General features: G+C 48.5%; 1 long non-coding RNA gene across 1 annotated transcript; it reads left to right on the plus strand.

Moving 5' to 3' along the window:
* Positions 1 to 228: 228 nt before the first annotated feature.
* Positions 229 to 5694, plus strand: LOC115282100. Its single transcript, XR_003904509.1, has 3 exons — positions 229 to 347; positions 4436 to 4539; positions 5447 to 5694. It is a non-coding gene; the product is annotated as an uncharacterized LOC115282100 (long non-coding RNA).
* Positions 5695 to 13530: the final 7836 nt, after the last annotated feature.

Below are 13530 nucleotides of genomic sequence, written 5' to 3' on the forward strand. Positions count from 1 at the left end.
TCTCTTCACATGACTACCAGCACCGTGGTTGGCACCTTCTAGAAACAAACTGATGAATGAACCAAGGATGAATGCTCACCAAGTAACTGACTGCCTTCTGTCTGGTCTGATAGAAGCTTGGCAGCAGAGCCAGAATGCACAAAAGAACTCCTTCGTCTCCTACGTGTTAGTCCTTGCTGAGCTGGCTCTCCTCACATCCGTTACTATTCAGTCAGTGAAGCAGGACAAGCGCCTAACTTCCCATCTGGAGGAACACTGTACTCATGACAGAGCTCATATAGGAAATGTTTGGAACTTTTGGAAGCTGCTCAATAAATCCAGGCAATGCCTACAGCATGGCTCAGCAGGTGGGAAGCCGGAAGTCACTGTATATTAAATGTTACCCCAGGGCAGTAGGAATGCAGGGTGACCAGTCCCTGCCCCTACCGCTGTAGGATTCCGAAGCTGGCACCTCTTTTAAGCTTTTGGAATGTGGATAAAGCATTCCATCATGTTAGCAGGACACTATTTTACCTCCCCTGCTGCTCAGTTTATTGTTGTAGTAATCCCACGGCACCCGTCTGGCCCTTCTCTTGCATTCTCTCATGGAGAAGACTGTGCTGCAATCATTCAAAGTGATCCCTAGTGGAGTGCTGTCTTCAGTGAATCAGGAGCCTGTCCATTGGCAGTAGAAGCAATAATGTAGTAAGATCGGTTTTCAGGAGCATCAAGTCTAATAAAGAATGTAATCAAGAGCTTTGTTAGAATAATGAACTTGCATTCAGTAATGAACCTTCACACAACAGTAGTTGAAATCAGACTTACTGCAGCTTTCAATGGAAGTAGAAGCATAAATTACTCTGAGGGTCTGTGAAATGGCTAAGAATAATTTGCTTTCAGTGTTCTTCTTCTTCCCAGTGGTACCACTGAGGATTACAAAATGGCAGCGACAGTGGCTATTGGCTCAAACGGCAAAATGGATAAACCACTCTGATGCCCTTCTTCCAGTGAAACCAAGAGACATCCAGTCCACTCTATCAAGGGGTCCATTTTCCCCCTAAACAATAAAAAGCCAAGTGCTTTAGGAGTTATATTTCCTAGAAAGGATTCCCAGCCCCCAGCTATTTCCAAATGCACTCTGCTGCTATTACCACTGCTGACGGCAGTTCAGACCTGAGCCCGGGTGCAGAGGACACCCATATGCTAACGGTCTCTCACGTGACTCATGAGCCAGGCCCAACTCGTAGCTAAGTTTTGCATAGCAACAGAGAACGGGGCTATTTCTTAGCACACAACCTAGTTGTTTCACCACTCAACTTAAAATGTCAAGTCCGCCAGTGACCTGGTGTCATGGCCAGAGTCTACTAGTGTGTATGTAATAACAAGGCGTAGCTGCTGAGGGTGGGAAGAAGACTCAGAGGATGGGGTGGTAGAGTCCTTCTCCTGGTCCAGCTGCCTTTGCACCACTTCACACTTAGCCCCTGAAAGAGCAGCGCCTGGTGTACAGTTTGAGCTTAGACACAGGCAAATGTTAGTGCTGGCCCTAAGCATTTGATTGATTGATTGACTGATTGAGTTAAGTTGGGGGTCAGTTGGCAGGTACAGAGGGGCTCCCTAGAGGGTAACCAAGGTGGGCTGGTGTAAGCGCACTCCGTGGTCTCCCTGACTGACGCTGAACCAGCTTGGAATGACCTGGAAAGTCCTTCTTACCAGCATGGGGGCACATCATGAGGGATTATTTGCTACACGGGTACAATAAAACTTGTTTTCTAACTGCTGTCTACTTATTTCCAGAAGAAGCAATTTCCCTTCTTTCTGGGGAGTTCTCAAGAAGGATGCTTGACTCTGAGGAGTTGATAAATGAGGAAAATCTCGAATCTTTCTCAGTAAAAATCTTCCCATCAGAGCCTTATGTGTCATCAAAAAGCCCAGTTTTCATAATATACTTACCATCTTGGACTACTTTTCACAAAAACAAAATTTATAAGAGAAAAAACCCCCAAGTTTACAACTAGTAGGTTACCAGCCAAGACTGAGGGTTTCTTCAGTTGACTGACACTGGTTCTCATTGAGCTTTTGTCTTTAATTCTTTTGTGATTTGGGTAATATGACTTCGACCCAATAATTGTGAGCCTCGGCGTCTGCATGTGCAAACACAAAACAGCGGTCTCCAAAGTCCTAATTGTGTTTTCTAATTAAACTAGCTTTTCCCACCCAATTTAACTCACTTTATGCATTCACTTATACTACAGATATTTTAAGCACCCAGCTGATTCAGTCTAAGGGGCACCCAGCATGCCCTTGGCCCAATACTAGCACTAACTCACTATAAAGACGAAGAAGATGAGGCAAGAGATGAACCCCATTTGCCTGCACAGAGTCTAGTGGAGAAGACAGTTTTGCACACCATTGATGAAGAGCTATCCATGGGAAGCTGGATTTGGGGGTGACCTGAGGTGGAGAACACAGTGGGCAGAGGACAGTTCTCACAAGACTAGGACTTTTTTTTGCTGAGGAGGGGACAACACTGGCATTCATTCTTGAAACGAGGCTTTGCGAGACAGAGAATAGAGGCGGTGCATTCCCAGAGGGTGGGATTGCATGAACCACACACACCACATGGGGATATGGGGGAGCCTGATAAGTCTGAGAAAAGCAATCGTCCAGGGAGCTACTGTCTGCGGTGTGGCAGGGCACACAAGGGCACAGCAGAGCCTGGAGAGCCACGTAGAGGTGAAAGACGGGGTCTCAATCAGTGCAGATCTGGAAACTATGAATCAGCTGTAATCACTAGCAAAGACCCAACGGGCTCCTTTGTTCATGCCGTGATATCACTGAGACCTGGAGAGCAGGACTTTGGAGGCAAGAGCATGTGCTTTGTTGTACCAACTTGAGTATATTTCTTAGCCACAAATCTTGCTGTAATTATGGGTTTGGAAAATTATTAACTCTTCCTAAACCTCATTCATATTACCAGTAAAATAGGGGTAGGAGTAGTCCATCCTCCTTAACCAGAAACATAAGCAACATGTGAGAGAATGTATGTGACACTCAACAAATGTTGTTCGGTACACAGGGGTGCTCAACAAGTGCCAGTACACCACAGGTGCTCAACAAATGCTGGCCAGTATACCGCAAGTGCTCAACCAGGGTTGGCTGGTACACAAGAAGGGCCCAACAAATGTTGGCCGGTACACTGGAGGTGCTCAACAAATGTTGGTTGGAACACCGCAGGTGCTCAACAAATTTTAAGTTCATAATAATACATGATTCTTAATATCTGATGAATAACATATGATCAATAGTGACATTGCCTTGGTCAGGGTCAGTAGAGAAGCCCAGGGTCAGGTAGGTCAACTGAGGTCAGATAACCCCATCACTCGGTTTTTGAGAACAGCCCTGGTGGGATTTACGGCTTGGGCCCCATGTCTCAGCCAGATTTATAGTGTGGGGAGGACGTACCCAGCAGGCTCATTCTGTCCTCGGGTTTCTTCCCCCCCAGGGATCAAGGAGAGGGAGCCCAAGCCTTGGATTATGAAGACATTCTTGCGTCTCCCTGTGTAAGATGATAATGCCAAAGGTTCCTGGCACCAAGCAAGGGAACATGTTCCCCCATCCAAGGCTCCTTGTCCCCACACGGTCACTAGGTGCTGTCGATATTAGACCCTAGGGACTATCTATCTGTAAAGCCTTTGTTTCTTTCCCCTCTTGTCTTTGCGTGTTTCACAGCTGCCTCGCACAGGTGGATCAGGGTGTGTTTCTACTTCCTGGCAGTGGTTGTTGCCTTTAAAAGAGATTTTTTTTAACTAGACTTTATTTTTTTAAGAGCAGTATTAGGTTCACGGCAACACTGAGCAGAAAGTAACAGAGCGGCCCTATTTCCCACCTCCCTGACCAGCCACACACAGCCTCCCCAGCCGGCAGCACCCCCCAGCAGAATGGGACATCCGGTACATTTGCCGAACACACACGGACACAATATCTTAACCCCAATGCCATAATTTACATGAGGGTTCACAAAATTAAAAAAAAAACAAAAAACTAAGAAAGACATGAAGGAAGGGAGTAGGGAAGAGAAAGGGCCATCTGCTCACCAAGACAAGTTTCATGCCCAATCTCTGAAGCTCTTAGGAGAGGTTAGTGATAGTTCCTGCCTAAAATGTCCCTATTCTTCTCCTGTTTCCTGAGTCTGTTTCTACTGCCCTGCACCTGTCTCTGGACCTCCCTCTTCCTGGAGCAGGAACTCCTGTCTTGCAGCCTTTCCCCCCAAATACTTTCCAGGGCTATGTGATGGGGCTCCCCAAACTGTGATAGAGGAAAGTGTTTTGAACTAGAAGTCTCAGAAAGGGATGGGGGCAACTCTGGAGAGATTTCTTTCAGCACCTAAGACAACTTATTTTAACTACTCTGGCAAAGTTCTTGTAAGGAAATCTAAGTGAGCCTCTTGTTCTGACAGATGAATGTTTGTGGGAAGCTGGCTGCTCCAGGAGCCGCATGCAGTGCTGAGGTGTCCTTCCAAACAAGGGCCCCAACAGCTGAAGGGCTCCAGTTACCCAAGAGGTGAGTGACACGGACACTTCGCCAGTTGGAGAAAGGAAAGGAGCAGGGCGAGGGAGGTGCTGGAGGGAAGGGCAGAGGAGAAAGGAAGGACACGGTTGTGGTTGGGGGGAGCAGGATGCCATGGGCCACAGTCAAGCAGCCTGGGGGAGGGAGCGGAGTCCTGTCCCTGCCTGTATCCCTTGCTGTACTTGGGGGACAGGGGTGGCTCCCATTTTGAACCTCAGGGTGTGCGATCAGTGATTCACCAACCCCGATTACACCCTTCCTGAAGAGGAAACCATTCTGGGTGACTCCTCCAGGGTCGCGAATGTCCTCTCGTGCCCAGTGACTGTTGCAAACGAAGTTAGCCGTCTGCAAGCTGGCCAGTAGAGTCTGTCCTAAACCTTCGACTCAGGATTTGCACGTGTGTTCAGTGTTTTTCAAACAGCAAATTAAAATGCACGCTCGTTTACATTTTTTCATTTTACCTGGTTTTTGCTCATTTGCATGTCCTATATTTTTGAAGGGGGTGTGCTGGCAATGATAAAAATGAATTATTTCCAGCTATAAAGTTATATTGGTTTGAAACAACATTTACAAAACAATTATTGTTTAGTTTTACCGAGGATGGGATCAGGGGATGCATATTTTTGGCCTTATTTAACTTGTGGGATGGAGTGAAATTGGAACAAGGGGTAGGAGTTTGTCAACTTTACACCGTCTCTGTATTTTGCTTAGATCCTTCAAATGAGCGTATGTTACTTTTGCCATTTTTTAAAGGAAATTCAAGAAAGAAAGGAAAATGTAAAAAAATTTGCCATGTGTTTTTCAAAAGCACATCTGTTTCATTAAGTGAAACTTTTAATTCACTTTTTAAAATTGTATAAAACGTTGTGAATTGAATGTTATTTTCTTAACTCTTCAGCAGATCCTGTTTGCCAATTTTACATGTCTCAGCCCACCTGGCAAAAGTTTTGCATTTGTCCCTCAATATGGACCATAAGGGCCTTTCTGTCCCAAGCAACTGTTTCCAACAAATGGATTCAGCAGGAGACTTTAATTCAGAGCTTCAGTAACTCACATGACATTTTTTCAACTGTGAAGTTTTGCTTGAGCTGACAAAAAAAAAGCGAGATCATTTAACAAATACCCGTGAGTCACCATTGTGGTTTAATAAATGCCATTTTTCCATATTTGCTTCAGATCTTTAAAAACCATCGCAATCAATGATAACAACAATAATAATGAACATGCTGCCTTTATTCTAGTAGCAAATGTGGCCCTGACGCTGGTAAGCATCTTACCGTCCAGTACTTTACACTTTCATTCTATGTGTGCATCCTTAAACAATATGTACCATTATTTGATATTTTACCATACTGTATGCAAATAGTACGGCGCTGTATGTGTAATTATTTTGTTATTTTTCATCATTTTTTGGAGGTTTATCCAGACTGATCCATGCGGTTCCGGTCTGTGTGTATACATCTCGCTGCATAGCTCATCCGCAGTCTGTTGACCCATTCTCTCATCATGGACACTCAAGACATCTCTGGGTTTCCCCTCTTAGAACAACTGCTGCTCCGACCACCCTGGTCACTGTGGTCTTGCGCACTTGAACCAGAGCCCGCCCCAGGATGGTCCTCGCAGGAACCCCCGGGTCACTGAAGCATCTTCTAAAATTTAAGAGAGAGGGAGACACACACCCAAAGTCTTGGTCTTCTTCAGGAAGCAGGTTTAGTAAGGACTCTGGGTCATTTCATTGCCCCCGAGGGTGAGTTCCCCACTTCTTTTCTCTGCTTTTCTCTCAAACTGGAAACCTGAGAGCCTTCCTCAGTAGAATCCAGGTTGCAGAGAATTTGCTGGTCTGAGCTCAAAGAACGAACTCATCCTGAAGCGGAACTCACGAATGTGTTATTTTTTCCTTCCTTTTCACTTTCTGTTGCATAGTGATTTAGAACGTGTTAAACAAGACATCAAGGCCAATGAGCTTATTCGAGAAAGAAAATGTCTTGCTAAATGGAATGGTAAATTCAAGACCCTGAATCATTATCAGCCAGACTGAAGGATGTCCCTGGACTGTATTTTCCCCCTCCTTCTAGATCAATGTCAGTGTGTTCCCATCAGCAAATTCCCAGGTGACGGATGGCAGCTTCCCTTTAAGAGTCTTTTGGTCACAGGGGTGGCCTGTGGCCTTTCCAGGAGAGGTAAAATAAATCCTCCTGAGGCTGTCCCCTCCTGCCTCACTCCAGCCTTGTCATAAATCAGTTCTCCCGATCTGAGTGCCTCCCAGGACTGACAGACCCCGTGGGGGTCAGATGATGCCTGTGCTGCGTGGTACCTGCGGTCACCTGCAGTCTCTTCAGCCCCGCGTGTGAGCACCTGCTCCAGAGGTGGGCACTGTGTGCCCCAGACCTTCTCAGATTTCCCACTGTGCAGGAGGACAGCCAGCCCTGTGGGTTCCAAAGTGTGCCCCACGCACTAGGCATGATATGCAGTATGAACTAAGATGGCTGACTGCTAAATCTGCTGCATTTTTACAGTTGTTATAATTTTAAGGCATATTTCACAAATTTTATTGCATTGGAGTTCAATCATTGAGTAAAAACGTTAAGTACGTGGAGGTGCATGTGTCTACGGCAAATATTACGAAGATATTGTGCAGATGACTGCATGGAGGAGACATTGCCTGAGCCAGAGTGTTGTCCGGCTCAGTGTATGAGAAGTCCCTGGGCCCTCCTGCGCATTACACCCAGTGAGTGTTGCTTTGGGCACTTCTCTTCAGTTCAGTTGAGTCTCAGCTTACCCCCTGGAAAATACAGGGGTTGGACTAGGTCAGTGGTCCTCAGCCCTGCCCTCACCTTTGAATCACTTGGGGATCATCATCAGTTTAAAATACTGATGCCTGGCATTCTCTGCAGACCAACTCCATAATCATCTCTGGGGGTCAGCCAAACATCAATATTTTTTAACGTTTATTTATTTCTTTTTTTGAGAGAGAGAGAGAGAACATGCACACACATGAGCAGGGGAAGGGCAGAGAGAGAGGGAGAGAGAATTCCAAGCAGGCTCTACTCGACAGTGCAGAGCCTCACGTGGGCCTCAATCTTGCAAACTATGAGACCATGACCTGCACCGAAATCAGGAGTCAGAGGCCCAACCAACTGAGCCACCCAGGCTCCCCCAAACATCAGTATTTTTTAGAAGCTTCTTCAGGGGATTACATATAGGCCTGGATTGAGAACCAGTGGATAAAATGATATCTGAACTTCCTAGGATGAACTGATTTTCCGGTCCCTTGGGTGGACTATAAAGTACTGATTCAGTAACAGTGGGGTGGGGGAGAGTCACCGCCTCCTCAGGCTCAGCCATAGCAAAGTGATGTGTGACCATGGGCAAGCCTGGTCATTACTGGTCTGGAAGCTCCCTGAGGTCAGGGACTATGTCCTTTACATGGATCTTACCTGCTGGCATCGTGTGCATGGTATAGAGCAGGCGCTTAATAAATGTTGGATGAAATTATGGTAGATGAAAGTTCAAGAACATGTTTTATTAGGCTCTCTGGGATTAATCATCAGAAATTAGAAACCAAACTCACAGGAGACTGGGTTTTATGCCTAGTCTCCATCTTATTTGTCCCTAAAAGGGGCTCTCAGGCTCAAGAAGTGGACCCAATCTTTGTCTTGGTGCAGCCTCTTCCTGGCGAAGGGCATGAGAAGGTTACACGGTGAGCACAGAGCAGACGTGGGATCTTCTTATGTGCTATTGTTACCAAGTTCTGGAGATCGGATGGCCCGGCCTCCATTTCTCTAAGGCTATTTTAACGCACAGAGTCAGGATCGATCATGCAGAGCCAGAGTGCCTTTGGGGCCTCCCGGCAATGCACTGACAGATGCCCACTGTCCCCCTTCCCCTTTCCAAATATTCATGCAGACCACCCGTTACCACAGCCGCTTCAGAGCGCTGGACAGGCCGACATGAAGTTTGGCTGCTTGCTAATGACATACGCAAGGCAGGCACGTAATCTCCACGGCCGGTCACCCCGAAGCACTCTGCAGGATGGGTTACTTCTGGAAAGCTGTCCCGTAGGCAGCTGATCCCATCCTCCTTGCGGGCTTGACTTACAGACACGGCATCTGCTGACCTTTCGTTTGGGGACCCATCTTATTTTGAGCACTTTGTCCACCGTCTACAGTTACCACAACTAAAAATACTTTGGAGGGTGAAAGAGTCTTTAAGGGGACTTTGCAACCAGGACTGTATTCCTTGGGTTTTGCTACCATACTTCAAGGAGGTAGCCTTTTTATTGTACTAAGCTGCATGTTACCCGCTAGACCAACATTTCGTGTTATGGGTGATGAGAAGCCCCTCTCTGTGCGGAGCCTGCGGTCATGTTGCCTTTTCCCTGCAAATGTGCCCGACCACCACGTGGCCTGTGATTTTCCTGACAGCACCATGCCCACCATGACTGCGTAGCCTCAACGTACAGAACTGGCCACTTTCCCCGTGCATCATCCCAGTGCTTCCCTCTCCCCGGCCGGTGGGAGTTCCGTCCTTCTGTGGCAGCCACAACCCCCTACGTACCACCACCGTGTCCGGTCCCAGCAGTATAATGGGTGAGCTCCCACGTAGACTGAAGACAAGAGGAACAGAGACATGTTTGTGTGGCGTGTGTGCTGCTGTCTGTCGCAGGAAAGGCATGGAACGTGCACCTGTGGCCCCACAAGGACCTGTGGGTGTGTTTCTCCATCCTTGCACACCGTCGACTCCAGTGAGCTGCGTGAGTGCCACCCAACGTCTCGCAGCTGCCGACAGGTTGCCCGTCCCTGATCCCACATGGATATTGGCTGGGCTCCAGCACTTGCCGCCCCTGCTTGAATAAAAGGAGGGCCTTCTTCCGTAGAGGAGTGTTAGAGGAACACTGAGGACTTGCTCTTATATAAGGAAACTCTTCCTTAAAGTGAATGTACATTTTCCTTCCATTTCATCTAATCGGACCCGGGGAGGCATATGGCAAACTATATGGGTCTTTGCGCATCAATACAACATTTATGGAAGAATACACAAGGAACTAGAAGCAGACTTTAGGGGATGTGGCTTGATGAACGGGGGTAGGAAAGAGGCCTTCATTTTTTTTTTAAATTTGAAAACCTTTTGCGCTGTTTTAGACCGCTTCCCCATCCATTAAATAAGAGATAATATCTGAAGGATCAGATGCTCTTGTGAGCCCTTTTTCTGAGAGTCTGTGATTCTCTTGAATGGAGGGTACATTTTGTATTCCTTTCTCTAACTTTTAATGGAATGCAACTCTGCTGGTTATTTTAGAAACACCTCCTTTTCCCAGCATTGCTGGAGAATGGAATTTTCCATGCCATGAATTCTCTAGGTAAATGAGTCTAATCCCTGCACATTGCTGAACTTTGGAATAACTTCTAATGGAATATCTGTAAATCATATGACTTACCTTCCCATCATCCCTGTTTCTCCACAGCTGTGCTGAGTATAGATAGTTTGCATGGCACAGCATTCACCTACCCAACGTTCAGAGGCACTTAGAATACCCACAGAGATGTACAAACACCACCGCGCTCTAATGTGAGAACATTCCAGCACCCCCAAAAGAAGCTCCAGCCCGTCAATCTGTCACTCCCACCAAACTATTTATGTCCCTATGGATTTGCCTATTCTGGATATTTCACACAAATGGAATCATAGCACATGTGGTCTTTGGTTTCTATCCTCTTAAACAGAGTAAATAATAGTTTACCATTTCTTGGTAGTATAGGCTTCTTATCATTGATGTGGTGCTCAAGAACCTCAAGACCACGGAGGCAGGGAGGCTGCTGGCCTGTGGATTCCGTGGCCCATCACCATGTACGGGACTTGTCAGCTCTCTGCTGTCCACGCCATGAGGCGACCTCTGGGATACCTTGTCTTATGACCTTGGACTCTCATTTTAACAATCGTTTCTTTTCTGATTGTCCCACTTTTGCAAATTAAGTTCTCCATTAGTGCATAAACTGGATCCGACCTGAGGTCCACACGTCTTCTCTTGACCCAGGCTCATAATGTAACTCAACTGTGAACCTTTTTGATGCATTTCTCTCCTCCTGGAGTGATTAAAAACGCTGCAACCTTCCCTTCTCTTGTTGCTATCTGGAGCATCTCATATCATTCAGTCAGCTGAATTCCATCTTGGAGACAAATCCCGCACGAGTATTTTATGATCTCGCTGCTTGAAGCAGCACTGAACCCTTTGATTCCTTACATCCTTCCTCTCCCCTTTCTTAAAACAGTCTCGTTCATGTCAAGGATTTCACTGACTCCCCTTTCTCTAAAATTGTATAATTGTGGAAGAACGCATTCCCTTATTTCCCTCGAGGACCATGCATAATCGAAACTTTCTCAAACGCAAACCTCTAGGGAGGGTGGGGCCAGGGGGCCCCTAAGTCGGCAGGGCACACATCTGCCAAGTCCAAGAGCATTTGAACGTGTGGCTCAGAGAGAGGCTATCTGCCGTCTGAACTGTCCTGGAAAGTAAGCCTCTGTCCGTACTCCCTTCACCTTTCGGTAGGAGTGGAGTGAGGTGGGGCAGAGCCTCAGGTCTGGGTCAGGCTCTCGTGGGGCTGCTTGAGGTTTGCGTCCATCTGACTGGCAGGAGACTGTCGCCATTCTGAATCTAGCTAGAGGAGCCTGGCAGGGTCGGACCAGGGGGTGTCATGGGACTTTGAGATTTTGGGGCTTCTCCCCTGCTCCGTGCTGGATAAGCCCAGAAGTTGGGGACACCCATTGCCAAGAGCAGCTCCGAGACCTTGCGAATCAGGAGACCAGAGAAAGTTCTGCCCGTGTCCGGGAAATCACCCCTTGTTGGCCCGCTCTGGGCAGAGAAGGGTGGTGAGGAGCAGAGTGCCTGGCACACCGCGGACACTAGTAACAATCTGCCAAGTGACCAGAGCGCTGGTGTGGAGTCTGAGCGGCTGGTAGGGACCGTCTGACACCAGATGCTGAGGAAGACCTTCCGTGTAGGCTCGATCTGCCGCAGGCACAGGGGTGTGAGTGGAGAGAAGCAGAATGTACCGGAGGGTCACATGGTGGGACGTGAGAAGAGTCTGAGCTTGAAGACGTGGAGGTGGCCTTAAATTGGAGCTGGGCACCAGAGAAGAGTTTGGGTACATCCGTCTCTGGGTGACCGGTACCAGGGTCTCCTGAGCTTAGGTCCGGGCAGAGTAGCAGACAGGCACGGCCAGGCCGGAGAGGCGGCGGCCGGAATTGAGGCGGCCGGCACCTGGGCCTGCACTGGCCTCCCCAGGAAGCCACCGTCCATACGTGGCCCAGCACTGCCCTCTGGTGGCCAAGCCCATGAACGGCTCGCTGGCTTAGGACTCCTGGGGGAGCCTCGTTTGTTTACAGCTTCCTAGCAGATGCCCTCAGCATTTGGGTTTTGGGACCAATTCAACTAATCTGCATGAACCCACTTCTGCTGTGATGTGAGTGCAATAAGCAGGGAAGAAATGTACTCCGTGCCTCTGTCTGGTTCCAGACAATTCAGTTAGCCTTTAAAAACCACCGTTAGTGTACACCGCGTGGGACCGGCATTGTGCTAGGCCCTTTATTTGCATCCTGGAACTAATCTCTAGGAGAAGGGCTGTAATTACTCACGTTACAGAGGAAGCATCGGGCTCAGAGGGGAAGTTTCACTCGTGCTGCAAGAGTAGGACATTTGCTTCCGATGCAACCTACCTGTTCCCCGTGGTCTCCCGCCCCGCCCCCACCCGGAACGCTGGGAATGACGGGAACGGAGGGGGCAGGGGCACTTGGATTTTCTCTTATGTTTTCCAAATACATTTTAGTAATGAATATTGGTAGCCATGGGCTTATAGGAATAGAGCCACTCTTCCTTTGACCCCGGGAGAGTCAGGAGAGCAGGTTTATTCTGTCTGTGCCTCCAGAGTGCAGACCCAGGGCCAGCAGAGCGGGTTTCTCAAGGCGGATTTCAGCCCCAGGTCAAAGCTTTTTACTAGTCACTAGGGGCCGCCCCACTGGGGGTAATGGTGGCACGTGGAGGTGCGGCATCCTGGGCAGGGCTTCGACTGGAGGTCGCTGGGACGTCTGTACACGAGAACCACTGCTGGGTAGAAGATGGGTTCTAAGTCCTGAGAGCCTCTCACGGCCGTCCGCTGTCGCCCAGTCTGGGATGCTACCGGCGGGCAGCAGTACCCGCTCTCGCCTGCAGGTGGCAGCCGTGGCGCAGTCAGGGCCCTAGCCTGTTTGCTGCGGTTGGCCTGGGATCTCAGGTACCTATTCACCCGCGGGGCCTTACGGACTGCTGATGGCAGAGGGGAGGGGGAAGGAGGGCGCCCCCAGAGATCCTGACTGCACTGGTCTTGGGTGTGGCCCGGGCCTTGGGATTTTTAGAGCTTCGGAGTGCTTCTAGTGGGAGTGGCTGACGCTGGCATTTCTGTTGGGCAGCCTGTTTTGCTTTCTTTTCTTTCACGGAACCTGGGATACCCCTCCCCCTCCCCCGAGGCTGCACCCCCACCCCTTGCGCTGTAAAGAACACCAGCTCCCTTGGGAGAGAGGAAAGAAAAAGGTCCCTCCCAAAACAAGAGGGAAAGAAGAAACAAGAGCCCAATCAGTGCACTTGAAGCAGTGGTAGGCAGTCCATTTCCTCGGGAAACAAATTAAACCAAGCCATGCTGGGGCGGGGGGGGGGGCGACGGGATGGGGGGGCAGGGGAATATTCTAGAAGGCGGCAGGGTGATACACTGGGCTAACAGCAGGAGCAGCTGTTTCCACAGGCCTGTGACACTGGGGCACAAACCACGTTGCTGTGGCCAGGCTGGGACCCAGGGGAAGTGAGTGGGAGCAAAATCTGGGGGGATCACAAAGCACATGGTAATTAAGATAATGATGTTTCAATGCAATGATATTTCTTCAATCAGAATCAATGCAAAAGAACCCATGTGAACAAAATATTGACGTTTTATTTTTTATTAAAACATTTTTTTCAGT

This window comes from Suricata suricatta, chromosome 17 (genome assembly GCF_006229205.1).
Source record: "Suricata suricatta isolate VVHF042 chromosome 17, meerkat_22Aug2017_6uvM2_HiC, whole genome shotgun sequence".
Classification (NCBI taxonomy): domain Eukaryota; kingdom Metazoa; phylum Chordata; class Mammalia; order Carnivora; family Herpestidae; genus Suricata; species Suricata suricatta.